Consider the following 16,464-nt stretch of genomic DNA (forward strand, 5'->3'; position numbering starts at 1 on the left):
AAGCCTTTGCTGATAAAGAAAATAATAATAAAAGTATTTGAATCTATGTGTGCTTCTTTTTTTAATGTCATCATCACTCCTTCCCCTTTCCTATTTTGGAGGCTCTCAGTGGATCTCCTAATTTATAAATGTCAAATGTATTTTTGTATTAGATTGTGCCTATGATCAGAGAAATCTCTAGTGCATATTTTATGTTTGCTGAACACATGAACACATTTTTATAATTTGACACATTTGGAAGCATGGTGTAGTAATAATGTAATAGGTAACTTGCTGGTTAATGTAACTAAGATTTTACCTTTATTGGGTTAGGTACCTTTTTTTATTTTAGCACCTGATAGCTGTCTTCTACTGAGTAAAGAATTATAACATTCAGATGTGACAGAAAATTAGAATGGTTATTGTCAAATACTGTGTAAGTCAATTATTTACCGAATTTTCACTTTTCTGTCTCTGTCAACTGAAGTTAAAGGATAAGTCATATCTGATTTTTAAAATGAGCACATGCGCACGCGCGTGCGTGCACACACACACGTGCGTGCGTGCACACACACACACGTGCATGCACTTCCTTTGCTGTGTAAACTTTTCCAGTGAATTTCTTCCTTAAGCAAATTGTGGTGGCAAGTATTCAAATATGGCTTTACACCATGAAGATACACATTCACAAAGTCATGATGTACTGTATTGGTTTCTGTGGATGGTATATTTTGTAGAAAGAAAATTGTTAAATCAAGATTGAGACGATATATAGTTGAGGCAGCTACTTTAGAAGCTAGAAGAGGAAATGCAGAAAGAGATAAGGACAAGGGGAGCAAGAGAAAAAGTTAGTCCGTAACAGATATGCCTCTTCTTCAGTGAAGTATACCAAAATCACCAAGAGCACAGTTTAACTGACTTTCTTGTGAAAACTAGCAAGGGGGCTGAGCTCTATCACCTAGTTGACTTGGGCATGAAATAGAAGCAACACACTTGAGACCCAGGTGACCTCTATGTAATGCTTCATTCCTCCTCCTCCTAGATGCCAGTGGTTGTCAATTTCCGTGTTGTACCTAGATATTCTGATTTGAAAGGTTCTAGGTAGGGTTTGGGAAGGCATTTATAACAAGCTCCTGGGACGATTTCTTATGCAGGTGTTGTGGATTAGAGAAACATTGCCCTATTCATCTTTGGTTAGGTACTTAGTAAATATTGGAGAAGAGTCAAACACAAGCAGAATTATAAGGAATAATATAGCAAGGTTAAATCATAGAGCATCCATCATGAGGCCACTGAGAAAATGCTTCGAACCACTGGCTTCCTAAAGTAGGAGATTTCTGAGATGAGTTTTAAAGCAGAAGCAGGATGTAGTCAGGTGAAAACACTTGCTGGAGCAGCATCTAAGGCCTTGGACCTTATGAGCAAAAGCGCAGAGGTGACAATCGACATGTGTGCTTAAGACCCTGGAGGGTCAAGTGGAAATCACATGGTGAAAGATGAAAGAGCAGAGGAATGCAGGGGCCACACCCAGAACCATGGCCTTCCATAGGGTAAGGATTTGGGGTGTGGGAGAGGAGCAGTAGAAAAGAAGGTAGATTTGCATTTCAAATCACTGGTAACCAAAAAATAAAATACTGGTGACCGAAAGGGAGTTGAACACAAGGTCAAGATTGTGAAACCACATCAAATCATTAAGAGTTCAAGAAATCAAAGCAGCAGATGGGCTATAGTTTGAGAATTGTTGGTTAGATGTTTTCATTGTAACAATTTGCATTTCAGAGTGACTCAGCCAAAACAGTCACTGAAGGAATGAGTAAAGAGTAAAATCTTGTTTTCTGAGTTACAGGTGTTTCTGCATAATACCTTACACCTAATAGATGTTCTAGATGACCACCAAGGTCAGTTTTTACAACCATAAATGAATGGCCCCAGCTAATGCTGACTGAGGCCTTAACACTGCCATTTATTTCGAAGTGCTCTGGAAGCCTTCTTTTTTTCTCTTTATTTAAGTGTGTAATCTGGAGAAGAGGGAGCTTGCCTGGCTCTCAGTAATTAATAATTGTTAAATGGATTAATGAATGGCCCAGCTAATGCTGACTGAGGCCTTAACGTTGCCTTTTATTGCAAAGTGCTCTGGAATGCCTCATTTTTTTCTGAATTAAAGAATAGAGGTTTTTTTTTGTTTCGTTTTGTTTTGGTTTTTCAGATATCTGCCCTGGCGATGCTTTTTGGTTTAAACTAGTTGCATTTTAAACATTTTAAAATGGATCAAAATTAAGGTTGCATGTACTCTGATGATAGTCATGCTTATGGTGATGTTTGGAGTGCAGCCCAAATACTTGGACCTAAATGAGTGAAGGAGCAGAAAGTGGGCGTTTTAAAATGAAGCAGCATTCTTTAGTTTGGTAAAACTGAGCTGAAGTTACACATAGTTAACTCTTTGACTTGCAACCTGTTGCTGACAGTGTATTTTGGGGGAGGATAGTTGTGTCTGAACTCAACTATGGAGAAAACAGGAAGTTTCGGGATTCATGCTAAACTCCCATGCCACAGGCGAGTCTCCCCAAAGAAAAAGTGTTCTGTTGCATAAAATTGTTCACTCTTCGTGTCTGCACCGTGGCAGAAATTATTCTTCCTGCAGGTGACGGAGGAGAGATATAGCTTATGGGGGCACAAGCCGTGTGTGGAATGGCGAAGCAGTGACAGCAAGACAGCACTGCCATAAATCTATTTCTTTCCTTCCAAACCAGCTCTCATTTTAGGCCCAACTACCAAAGACAGAGAGGCAGTCACTTTGAGCTACTCCTGGCCGTTTGTTTGGAAATGAATTTACCTAAATCCCTTCAGATATAGCCAGAAAAGGGAAAATAAGCCTTCCTCGCTGGCCAAATTACCGCCTTTGTCGCTTTGGGCTCCCCATTGGCTGCGGCCGCTGTGGCCCCGCCTCCTTGCTCATTTGTGACGCAAGCCCTGACGCCTCCTGGGCTATAAAAGGGCCTGCACTGATCAGGTCTGCTCAGGAGCCGCCAGCAAGAGGAGGAGGAGGAAGCTCCTGAGAGTGCAGCCGGAAAAGAGGTGGGGAGAATCTGGAGAAAAAGCGCACCCTGTAGCCGCGGAGACAGTTATGCCTCAGGGCATCTCTCGCAACACGAGAGGTCGTGGGGAGCCTCAAGTGTCGGGGAAGGCGGAGGGTCTTCGGAGTGGGGGTCCTGTGGGGGCGTCCCCGGCCCACACCCGGGAGTGCGGCGACCAGAGTGGTGGTGCTCCCGAATCTGGGGTCTCAGGCACGTCCGTCGCCCGCCTCCCCTGAGTAAGTCCAGGCGAAATGAGCACGCCCAGCCTCCTACATTTCACTCCCCTGTCCCAAACAGACCAAACCGAGCACAAAACGAGGACTGACATAGCGGGGCCCACACACTGGAGGATGTTTAAAGAGGGGTCGGGGAGTGCGATTTCTGTCACCTGTGGCCCTGAATCGCATCCTGAAAAGCAGCGTGTTTCTTGCTTAAGGCGTTATACCCTTGTGGTAGTGGGCGTGGACGCGTACAGTGGGCGGGGGAGGGTTTAAATTCTGCCAGCGTTGGACCAATATATGTAGCTAGGTCCAAGTTATTCCTGCAGATATGAAGCAGGCTGAAAAAAACCCAGAAATTTGAAGCTTAAAAAATGCACACTTAAAAATGAGCAACATGTCCGAAGATATATTTAGAAAAATAAGGAAAAAAAGACGTGTTTTTTTTTTTTTTTTTAATTTTATTGCATTTTAGCTTTTGGGGTGCATGTGAAGAACATGCAAGATTGTTGCACAGGTACACACGTGGCAGTGTGATTTGCTGCCTTCCTCCCCATCACCTATATCTGGCATTTCTCCCCTTGCTATCTCTCCCCAACTGTCCACTCGCCACTGACCCTCCCCTATTTCCCCCCAACAGACCCCACTGTGTAGTGCTCCCCTCCCTGTGTCCATGTGTTCTTATTGTTCAACACCCGCCTATGAGTGAGAACATGCGGTGTTTGATCTTCTGCTCTTGTGTCAGTTTGCTGAGAATGATGGTTTCCAGGTTCATCCATGTCCCTACAAAGGACCCAAACTCATCGTTTTTGATGGCTGCATAATATTCCATGGTGTATATGTGCCACATTTTCCCTGTCCAGTCTATCATCGATGGGCATTTGGGTTAGTTCCAGGAGAAAGACGTTTTCTTACAGAAAAAACCTATCTTGTAACTATTTGATGAATATATGTACAGAAAGGCCACTGCCTGTGTGATTTGAAAGGACTTATTTAGAAACATACACGAAATGTTAACTGCACAAAATATTCACTGAATTTCACAGAAGCCAGTTTTGTTTTTTGTTGGTTTTAGTGTCTTTAGGGTCTTAGCAGGGCTTTTCCTATGTATTTCCATAATGGTACTAGATTGCTCATCTGCACATAGTAAGCTACTGGTAGGAGGGTTGTGTGTGTGGTTTTTTTTTAAAACTACCATCAGAATTTTAATAAAATGGCTAATTCTAAATATTAGAATTAAAGCTAATAATTTTAATAGAAGATAGTTTATTCTTGGAAACTGTAGTTCATAATAATGTAAGCTCATTATTTATAAGACTTTGCTTCTCTTTATTTTAGTTGAGTTACAGACATCATGCTAAAATTTTCTTCAAAGCCCAGACTTGTCATACCCTCTGTCCTCAAGACTTTGCCCGGGGAAATTAGCAGAGCCATTCTCAAAACCAACCCATTAAACATCACCCAGTTTGTAGCAGTTTTTTTTTTAAACAACTTACGTGTAGAAAAGGTTTGCTTTATTTTTATTTATTTATTTTTTTACATATTTGCTGCTTTGAAAAAGAAAACATGTTAAGTTGGGAATTTTATGTATCTGTATTTGATTTATTGTATTTATTCTTCTGGAGAGTACTTCTTTGGATATAAAAGATCTGGTTAAACAATTTCATCAAATTAAAGGTAAGTACCACAAGTAGCAGTGGTTTTAATAATAATGTTTATAAATTGTTGCATCATTACTAGCATACATTCAAACTTAAGAATGGTACCCATAAATTATTTTATGTTTAATCACATTGGTCCTTTTAAAAAAATAAATATGTATTTTTTTTTTTAGAGACACGCTCTGTCACCCAGGCTGGAGTGCAGTGGTGCCGTCATAGGTCACTGCAGCCTGGGCTCAAGGGCCTGTCTTAGCCTCCCAAGTAGCTAGGATTGCAGTTGCGTGTCACAATGTTCAACTACTTTTTACAAAAATTTTGATAGCAATGGGGTCTTCCTGTGTTGTCCAGGCTGGACTGGAACTCTGGGATGCAAGTGATCCTCCTCCTGCAGCCTGCCAAAGTGCTGAAATAGCAGGATTGAGGAGAATTGGATTTTATAGTAATAAATCCTTAGAAACGCTGTATAAATACTTTTTTTGGAGGTTTTTTTTTTTTTTTTTTTGGAGCCTTGCTCTGTTGCCCAGGCTGGAGTACAGTGGGGCAGTCTCGGCTCACTGCAATCTCTGTCTCCTGGGTTCAAGTGATTCTCCCATCTCAACCTCCCGAGTAGCTGGGACTCCAGGAGTGCACCACCATACCAGGCTAATTTTTGTAATTTTAGGAGAGACAACATTTCACCATTTGGCCAGGCTGTCTTTAACTCCTGGCTTTAACTAATCTGCCCATCTGGGCCTCCCAAAGTGCTGGGATTACAGGCATGAACCCCTGCTCCCAGCCAGATTTTTTCCCTCCCCCCTTCCGCCCCTTCCATCCTTCTGAGAGAAGCTTGCTCCGTCACCCAGTCTGAAGTGCAGTGGTGCAATGTTGATCTCTGGCTTACTGCAGTGTCCATCTCGCAGGTTCAAGCAATTCTCCTGCCTCTGCCTCCCAAGTAGCTGGGACTACAGGCACCTGCCACCATGCCTGGCTAATTTTTGTATTTTTACTAGAGACAGGGTTTCTGTCAACATGTTTGAAAGGTTGGCCTTGAACTCTTGACCTTAGGTGATCCACCCGCCTTAGCCTCACAAAGTGCTGGGATTATAGGCGTGAGCCACTGCACCCGGCCCAGATTTTTATTTAAAGCAAAGGTTCACCACTCATTTTCCCCCAAATAGTGTAACTGCAGTCCAAGATGGAGGACAGGAGATAGTTAGATATCTCTGACCACACTTTCTGCTCTAATAGTATCTCTATTTATAAAGAGAAAAGTTTTTCATAGGTAGTGGTTGCCTCCAGCACATCTCAGACACTGTGACATAGTGCCGTAAATTTGCTTAGAAGAAATTTATATTGTGTGTGTATATATGTAAATGTCTAATATCTAATGCGAACATAACAGTATGAAACTCAGTTAACAGAGAAGTAATGAAAAAGTTGGGGAGAAATAAAAGGCAAAGTTCACATAGTGAAAATTTGGGAAGATGACTATAAATAGAAGAAGATATAATGGTCAATTCTCACAGACAGATGTACACATCTAAAAGAATGGCAGGAAAAAGCTTTTCACAGAATTTTGTGAAGAAGGCATATGGAGACTCTTGCTAGTGTGGGAAGTAATGAATTCTTACCACAATTGGCTGGCCAACGTTTTGGAATGATCATAGAGAAAGAAGGATTCAGTGAGTTGTCAGCTACTTCTATACTGTCACTTTGGTGATGTTAATAGATAACCAAGATAGAGAGAAATGAGGAGTAAGAACTAGGAAAATGTGAAAATCATGAGGCTTTGGGTCTGCAGTGAGATACCCAAGATCCTGAATAGCAAGGGTCAGCATTGAAAGGGCAGGAGAATGAAGCATCATGGTTCAGGAATATTTTCTCATCTACTCAGGCTGCTTTCCTGCAGGACCTGATGGCATTCTCATTTCACCACGGGAAACAGGTCTGGGACTTGCTTACCATCATCAGGATATACAGATAACTGCAAAGAATGTACCATCCTTTCCCTGGCCATGAGCCTGGTTTCCCTGTTAGTCAGGGTTATTACAGTCTATGTACTTGTATTCTCTTTACCAGGGGCTATTTGAAAGTATTGGTAGGGTGCAGGCTTGCTGTTTGAGAATGGTGATAAAGTCAGTGCATCTTTATGGTGGAATGTAATTAGCTGGTTGCTTTTGTATTTAATTTGTTTACGGAAGGATTTATCCACCATTCAGCTTAGCAAGTGAACTAAACAAATGTAAATTCTGGTCCAGGTAGGTTAACATCCTTGAATCTCAGGATTCCAAAATTAACAGCCTAACAAAATTAATGGAGCAGCCATCCTTTAGTGGAGTTAAAGGAGATACTGCTGTTTATCTCCTCCAATAATTAAAGATATCAAGGAGGTTGGCATAGCATGCAAATAATCCTGAAAGCAAATTCATAGTATAGTTGTAGAAATAGATTACTCTTTAGGCATTAGAGTAGAAATGAACATTGTTTGTTCTAGTTTACTAGGAAGGAACGGTATGATCAGGAAACAGAGTCCAGTGCTACCTTCTAATATCAGTTTCGCTCATTTCATTGCCTTTCATTGCCATCTCGCATGGCTTCTTACTGGACAAATATAATCCATTAACTTAGGTTCTGTCACAGAATGTGCGAGTTCACCTACTCCAGGAAAGCATTACTCTGGGCAAAAGAGGTACTATATAGGAATATACAGGCAAGGGTCCTACTTTGTAGAGCATTTCCTCCCCTAAGTGACACCCTCCTACTGGTTTAATTCCCAAAATGCTATTCCTGTAGGAGCACTGGGTAAATTTGGTTGCATGGTTAGTCAGTTCTCCACAATAAAAATGTAGGTATGACAGGTAGCATCTTCTCTTTTGTTAAATAGAACTTCCCTTTTGTGGAGCCCAGTTTTAAACAAGAATGTTGTTACCTGTGATTCCCTGCATGCTCTGTTGGCGCCAAGGATTGAGGCCCTCTCAGACTTTCAATGACTTCCAAGATGTAGAAATGAACCATCATTTGAGCACTAAGTCAGCTGACTCTTATTCTGGCCTGTCAGTCTCTTCAGCAGGAAGCTAGAGCAGGCTCAAGACAGCACTAGATGTTAGAACTTGGTGATGTGAGCCAGAACCGTCATCCCTAGTGCACTGGTACTCCTGCATCTCTCAGATAACACATAGGAGCTTGAAATATGTATTTCATAAAAGTGCTCAGTGGAAATGTTGTATGCTGCTGCCTAGCAGCATTACTACCAACCTGCCTGTATGCATGGAAGGCAGGGAGATAAGAATATCCCTGCCTGTATCATTTGTTTTTGTTGAATACTTCATTTCTGGGATTTTTCCTAGAAAGAGCCCCAGTTGTTGGTAGGTCTCATCATAAGACTCCATCACAGGACCACAGGAGAGTGTTTACCCATTTTCCCAGTAAGCTTTGAGACGTCTCACAGTCAGGTAATACAGAAGGTAAGAGGAAGAATCAGACATGGGAGTAAGTTGCTTTCACTTTTCTGTTGTCTCTCATCTTTTTACCCCTTTTCCAGAGCTTAGAGTCTTTAGCCTGGTCCCTGGCTCTATCCAGAGCCATGTTCATGGTGTCATTTCACTATTTCACTCACATATGCCCATCTCCATCCAAAGCAGCTCATCCTCTGAAGCTCTTTCTTGAATCCGCTTACTTTTCTGCAGTTTTATTAAGCATATACTCACCACTGTGTGAATCAATGAAAGCTCTCCATTTCTCAAGCTTTTCAGGAGAGTTTCTGACATTAATCCAAATGAATCTTTAACTGATGGGCTTTTAGAAACTCAGGCAATATTTTAAGGCAAGAGAGTCATTCCCTTAAATCCACCACCTATTATGTGCCAGGAAAAGAATAAGGGAATAGAATTGATTTTTTTTTAACTGTTGTGTCCTAGACACAGTTTGTGAATTCAGACAACCTTGTGAGATAAATGACATCATTGCAATTTTACTTAAGAGTAATCTGAGGCTTAAGAGTAATTTAAAAACACCTAAGCTTCTAAATATTAAAAAATAGGTAGAGTTGGGATCTGAACTCCCTAGTAGTATGGCTTCCCACTCTAGAATATGTAACATTCTAGGATCCCTCTCAAAAAATCTTAGATCCTCCAACTCAAGGAGTGAAGGCAGAGGAGTCTGAGCTCCCTTTTCCCCATATTGTGTCCCACTATTTCATTTCTTTTTCTTGTCACCTTATGTGAAACCTGAAACCGAGGTTGTGCTGCTACTGACCTTTTCATCACTCCACAAAGAGGGTAATGGTTTCTCATCACCACTATCATCTCTCATCCCTAAAAACCAAATGGAGACCTGTTTCCAGTGTCATTCCTGTCTGATCTTCTAACGGAAATAGGAAATAGCCACCTCTTTTGAAGAATCCAGAAGACCTAGCCTACCTGGATCCGTTAGTTACCTTGTTAACTTTTCTAAGTGATCGTGGACACGCTTGGCTTGACAGCATGAGAATAATTATAGTCATGAACTGCTGCTGATCATTAGACCCAATTTCAATTCTTGTGCAGCACCAAATTGTTTATGCATATCATTGTATAGAAATATTCATATTAAATATTCATAATATTGAGATTTCCCGGCAGCTTTGCTTACACTATGTGGTGGAAACCACCTACTGGAGCCTCAGCTGGTGGATGCCTCTCTCAAAGGACTCAGTTCAAGCTCAGACTGCTGTGCTGGCTGTGAGAATTTTCAAGCTTGTGGATCTTAGCTTTCTGGCCACCATGGTGGTAGGACACAGTGAGCCAGACCACTTGGCTCCCAGGCTTTATCCCCCTTTGCAGGGGAGTGAACAGTTCTGTCTTGCAGAGTGGTACCTTGTTCCAGGTACCACTGGGGTATGGAAAAAAAAAAAAATGTTGCAGCCAGGTCAGTTTCTGCCCAAATGGCTACCCGATTTTGTGCTGGAACCCAGGGCCCTGGTGGTTGTGTAGGTACTGAGGGGAATCTCCTGGTCTGCCTGTTGTGAAGATCGTGGGAAAAGCACAATATCTAGGCCGAGTGCAGGAAACAGTCCCTAATGGCTTCCCATGGCTAGGAGAGGGAGTTCCCCAGCCCCTTGCACTTCCCAGTGAGGTAACACCTCACTCACACCCTGCTTTGACTCATCCTCCTTGGGTTGCACCCACTGTCCAACCAGTCCCAATGAGATGAACCAGGTATCTCAGTTGGAAATGTGGAAATCACCCGCCTCCTGCGATCTTGCGGGGAGCTGCGTACCTGAGCTGTTCCTATTCAGCCATCTTGCCCCCTGTTTTAAACTCTTAAAAGACAATGCACCACTTGTATTTCTGACTTTAAGCACTCTTTTTGAACTTCCCATCTCCAATTCTTATTAATTCTTACACAGCCTCTTGTATCTCTTGTTATACCCTGCTGCTTATCCACTTCTGGTCTCTGATACCTTTCAGATTTTCCATTCCATGCCAGAATATGTCCTTTTCCATATCCTTCTTGGGCAGTTATGTACCCCAGTACCCTGACTCTCCATATGAGTTGTGCTTATTTAAAAAAATACTGTATGCTTGGAATTGATATCTTTATCTTATTGGTTTCATGGAAAATCAGGAGTCTACAGTGAATTTTAAAGTTAACCAATCTGAGTCATTTTATTATACTTAAGCAACTTTTTTACAAGAAGGAATGCCTTCAGTTATGTTCCTGATTCTTAGTGTGTATAGTTTTGTCAGCTTATGTAGAACCACATCACCAAAGTCATAGTGGGTTAATCTTCCTAAGATTGATAAGATCAGCATTTAGCAAACCTAGTTTACAGCTTTAAGAAATTCTGTCTTCTACAACCACCAACATCTCAAGGTTACAAGTCAGCAATTGTTGTAAGTATTTAAAGGAGACCTTAAAACATTAGAGAAGAGCTCTTTACCTTTAATAAACAGGTAATGATTTGAACTCAATATAGATTTACATTATATATGTATGGTAACTAGTAAGTATATATTTGCCAACATTCTTCCATGTATTCCAAACAAAACCAAATAGTGGATCTAGCGTTTGCATTTAATTTTTTCCTTAGACAGAGTCTAGCTCTGTCGCCCAGGCTGGAGTGCAGTGGCACAATCTTGCATTACTGCAACCTCTGCCTCCTGGGCTCAAGCAATTCTTCTGCCTCAGCCTCCCGAGTGGCTGAGATTACAGGCACATGCCTGTAAATTTTTGTATTTTTAGTAGAGACAGAATTTCAGCATGTTGGCTGGGCTGGTCTCGAACTCCTGGCCTCAAGCGATCTGCCTGCCTCAGCATCCCAAAGTGCTGGGATTACAGGTGTGAGCCACCACACCTAATCTAGTGTTTGCATTTTCAAAAACACTAAAAATTTAAGGCATCTGGTCTCAGTATTTTTAATTATGAAAATATCCTTAAGTATGTAACATACACAGGAAGATATAAAGAAAAAACAGCCTGTATTTTACCACCCAATTAGGAAATACCAATTTGATTTTAATCAAAGCTGAATTAAAGATATTTGAGATTTATGATTTTTAATTTGATATCACATTTTCAAAACTTTTTTGTGTCTCTTTTTAACTGAGTATTGATTCATTCCTTTTCCATTTACATGAGGTGTAGTTTATTCAGTGCTTTCAGGTGCATTATTTCACTTAAAGTCCACAGAAACACCATGAAGTCAGAATTATAATCCCCATTTTGAAAATGAGGAGGCCTGAAGCTCAGAACAGTTGACTTGTTCATGCAGCTATTACATTTCAGAGCCAGGACTGGAACCTAGGTTTTCTCATTAAATTTTTTACTAAGAGAAAGTTTCAGGAAAGAAAACAGTATCATAAATTCCCTGGTAAATTGCTAAGGACTCATAATTATATAATGCTTTACTTTTCCAGAATGGTGGTTATAAGGGATGTTTTTGTTTAATAGGGGACTTCTAGGGAAAATATTGAGTTTCTTAATATTTAAAAAGTTAGATCATTTTAATAATCTAGACATGAATTCAGGTACTATGAACCTGTGAGGGAGACACTTATAATTTTTTTTTTATTATACTTTAAGTTCTGGGGTACATGTGTAGAATGTGCAGGTTTGTTACATAGTTATACACGTGCCATGGTGGTTTGCTGCATCATCACCCTGTCCATCTACATTATGTATTACTCCTAATGCTATCCCTCCCCTAGCCTCTCACCCCCCAACAGGCCCCAGTGTGTGATGTTCCCCTCCCTGTGTCCATGTGTTCTCACTGTTCAACACCCACTAACAAGTTAGAACACGCACTGTTTGCTTTTCTGTTCTTGTGTCAGTTTGCTAAGAATGATGGCTTCCAGCTTCATGTTCCTGCAAAGGACATGAACTCATCCTTTTTTATGGCTGCATAGTAGTCCATTATGTATATGTGTCACATTTTCTTTATCGAGTCTATCATTAATGGACATTTGGGTTGGTTCCAAGTCTTTACTATTGTGAACAGTGCCACAATAAACATACATGTGCATGTATCTTTATAATAGAATAATTTATAACCCTTTGGGTATATACCCAGTAATGGGATTGTTGGGTTAAATGGTATTTCTAGTTGTAGATCCTTGAGGAATTGCCACAATGCTTGAACTAATCTACACTCCCACCAACAGTGTAAAAGCATTCCTATTTTTTCACATCCTCTCCAGCATCTGTTGTCTCCTGATTTTTTAATGATCACCATTCTAACTGGCGTGAGATGGTATCTAAATGTGGTTTTGATTTGCATTTTTCTAAGGACCAGTGATGATGAGCTTTTTTACATATGTTTGTTGGCTGCATAAATGTCTTCTTTGGAGAAGTGTCTAAATGTGGTTTCGATTTGCATTTTTCTAAGGACCAGTGATGATGAGCTTTTTTACATGTTTGTTGGCTGCATAAATGTCTTCTTTGGAGAAGTGTCTGTTCATACTATTTGCCCAGTTTTTGATTTTTTTTTTTTGTAAATTTAAGTTTTTTGTACATTCTGTATATTAACCCTTTGTCAGATGGGTAGATTGCAAACATTTTTTTCTCATTCTTTTGGTTGCCGGTTCACGCTAATGATAGTTTCTTTTGCTGTGCAGAAACTCTTAAGTTTAATTAGATACCACTTGTCTATTTTGGCTTTTGTTGCTATTGCTTTTGGTGTTTTAGTCGTAAAGTCCTTGCCCATGCCTATGTCCTGAATGGTATTGCCTAGGTTTTCTTCTAGGGTTTTTATGGTTTTAGGTCTTATGTTTAAACCTTTAATCCACCTTGAGTTAGTTTTTGTATAAGGTGTAAGGAAGCAATCCAGTTTCAGCTTTTTGCATATGGCAAGCCAGTTTTCCCAACACCATTTATTAAATAGGGAATCCTTTCCCCATTACTTGTTTTTGTCAGGTTTGTCAAAGATCAGATGGTTGTAGATGTGTGGCATTACTTCGGAGGCTTCTGTTCCATTCCATTGATCTGTATATCTGTTTTGGTATGAGTACCATGCTGTTTTGATTACTGTAGCCTTGTAGAATAGTTTCAGGTCAGTTAGCATGATGCCTCCAGCTTTGTTCTTTTTTGCTTAGGATTGTCTTGGGTATTCAGGCTTTTTTTTGATTCCATATGAAATTTAAGATGGCTTTTCCAATTCAGGGAAGAAAGTCAATGGTAGCCTGATGGGGATGGCACTGAATCATTAAATTACTTTTTGCAATATGGGCATTTTCACAATATTGTGTTGATTCTTCCTAACCATGAGCATGAAATGTTTTTCCCTCTGTTTGTGTCCTCTCTTATTTCCTTGAGCAGTGGTTTGCAGTTCTCCATGAAGAGGTCCTTCACATCTCTTGTAAGTTGTATTCTTAGGTATTTTATTCTCTTTGTAGCAATTGTGAATGGGAGTTCACTCGTGATTTGGCTCTCAGTTTTTCTGTTATTGGTGTATACGAATGCTTGTGATTTTGCATATTGGTGTTGTATCCTGAGACTTTGTTGAAATTGCTTATCAGCTTAAGGAGATTTTTGGGCTGAGATGATGGAGTCTTCTAAATATACAATCATATTGTCTACAAATAGCAAGAATTTGGCTTCCTCTTTTCATAACTGAATACGCTTTATTTCTTTTTCTTGCCTGATTGCCCTGGCCAGAACTTCCAATAGTATGTTGAATATGAGTGGTGAGAGAGAGCATCCTTGTCTTGTGAAGGTTTTCAAAGGGAATGCATCTAGTTTTTGCTCATTCAGTATAGGATATTGGCTGTGAGTTTGTCATATATAGCTCTTACTGTTTTGAGATATGTTCTATCGATATTTAGTTTATTGAGAGTTTTTAGCATAATGGGCTGTTGAATTTCTGTTGAAGGCCTTCTCTGCACTGAGATAATCCTGTGGTTTTTGTCCTTGGTTCTGTTTGTGATGGATTACGTTTATAGATTTGCATATGTTGAACCAGTCTTGCATCCCAGGGATGAAGCTGACTTGATCATGATGGACAAGCTTTTTGATGTGCTGTAGGATTCAGTTTGCCAATATTATATTGAGGATTTTTGCATCCACATTCATCATGAATGTTGGCCTGTAATTTTCTTTTTTACTGGTGTCTCTGCCAGGTTTGGTATCAGGATGATGTTGGTCTCATAAAATGAGTTAGTGAGGATGCCCTCTTTTTGTATTGTTTGGAATCGTTTCAAAAGGAATGGTACCAGCTCCTCTTTGTACTTCTGGTAGATTTCATCTATGAACCCATCTGGACCTGGACTTTTTTTGATTGGTAGACCAAAAAACAAGGTCTGAAATTGCTGTTTCAACTTCAGACCTTGTTATTTGTCTCTTAAAGGATTTGACTTCTTCCTGGTTTAGTCTTGCATAGTTTAAGTGTCCAGAAATTTATCCATTTCTTCTAGATGTTCTGTTTTGTGTAGAGGTGCTTACAGTATTCTCTGATGGTAGCTTCAATTTCTCTGTGATCAGTGGTGATATCACCTTTATCATTTTTTATTGAATCTATTTGATTCTTCTCTTTTATTAATCTGGCTAGTGGTCTATCTATTTTGTTGATTTTTTCCGAAAAACCGGCTCCTAGATTCATTGATTTTTTTTTTTAAGCATTTTTTTTGCCTCTCCATCTCCTTCATTTCTGCTCTGATCTCAGTTATTTATTGTCTTCTGCTGGCTTTTGAATTTCTTTGATCTTTCTCTTCTAGTTCTTTTAATTGTGATGTTAGGGTGTCGATTTTAGATCCTTCCTCATTTCTCTTGTGGGCATTTAGTGCTAAAAATTTCCCTCTACACACTGCTTTAAATGTGTCCCAGAGATTCTGGTACATTGTCTTCATTCTCATTGGTTTCAAAGAACATCTTTATTTCTTCCTTCTTTTCATTATTTGTCCAGTAATCATTCAGTTTCCATGTCGTTGTGTGGTTTTGAGTGAGTTTCCTAATCCTGAGCTCTAATTTGATTGCACTGTGGTCTGAGAGACTGTTATGATTTCTGTTCTTTTGCATTTGCTTAAGAGTGTTTTACTTTAAATTATGTGGTCAGTTTTAGAAAAAAGTATGATGTGGTGCTGAGAAGAATGTATATTCAGTGGATTTGTTGTGGGGAGATCCATGGATGTCTTTTATGTCTGCTTGGTCCCTATCTGAGTTCAAGTCCTGGATATCCTTGTTAATTTTCTGTTTTCTTAATCTGTCTTAATATTGACAGTGGGGTGTTAAAGTCTCCCACTATTATTGTGTGGGAGTCTAAGTCTCTTTATAGGTCATTAAGAACTTGCTTTATGTATCTCGGTGCTCTTGTATTGCCTGCATTTATATTTAGGATGCACCCAATACAGTTGATGCAGTTTCTTCATAGTGTTGATGGTCTTTAAAATTTGATATGTTTTTGCACTGCCTAGTACTGGCTGTTCCTTTCCATGTTTAGTGCTTCCTTTAGGAGCTCTTGTAAGGCAAGCCTGGTGGTTACAAAATCTCTCAGCAGTTTTTGTCCATAAAGGACTTTATTTCTCCTTTGCTTATGAAGCTTAGTTTGACTGGATACAAAATTCTGGGTTGAAAATTGTTTTCTTTTAAGAATGTTGAATATTGGCCCATACTCTCTTCTGGGTTCTGCGGAGAGATCAGCTGTGAGTCTGATGGGCTTCCTCTTGTGGGTGACCCAACCTTTCTCTCTGGCTGCCCTTAGCATATTTTCTTTCATTTCAACCTTGGCGAATCTGACAATTATGTGTCTTGGGGTTGCTTTTCTTGAGGAGTATCTTTGTGGTGTTCTCTATATTTCCTGGATTTGAATGTTGGCCTGCCTTGCTAGGTTGGGGAAGCTCTCCTGGATGATATCCTGAAGAGTGTTTTCCAGCTTGGTGTCATTTTCCCCATCATTTTCAGGTAGACTGATCAAATGTAGATTTGGTCTTTTCACATAATCTCGTATTTCTTGGAGGCTTCGTTCATTTTTCACTCTTTTTTCTCTAATCTTGCTTTCTCGCTTTATTTCATTGAGTTGATCTTCAATGTCTGATATCCTTTCTTCAGCTTGATAGATTTGGCTATTGAAACTTGTGTATGCAT

The 16,464-nt window shown here is 40.0% G+C and overlaps 1 pseudogene; it reads left to right on the forward strand.

Annotated features, from left to right (window-relative positions):
- LOC116559534 overlaps positions 1-16,464 on the forward strand; it is a 41,216-nt pseudogene that overhangs the window by 15,519 nt on the left and 9,233 nt on the right.

The sequence above is a fragment of the Sapajus apella genome, unplaced genomic scaffold (assembly GCF_009761245.1).
Source record: "Sapajus apella isolate SASKATOON/1434 unplaced genomic scaffold, GSC_monkey_1.0 scaffold23, whole genome shotgun sequence".
Taxonomy (NCBI): Eukaryota; Metazoa; Chordata; class Mammalia; order Primates; family Cebidae; genus Sapajus; species Sapajus apella.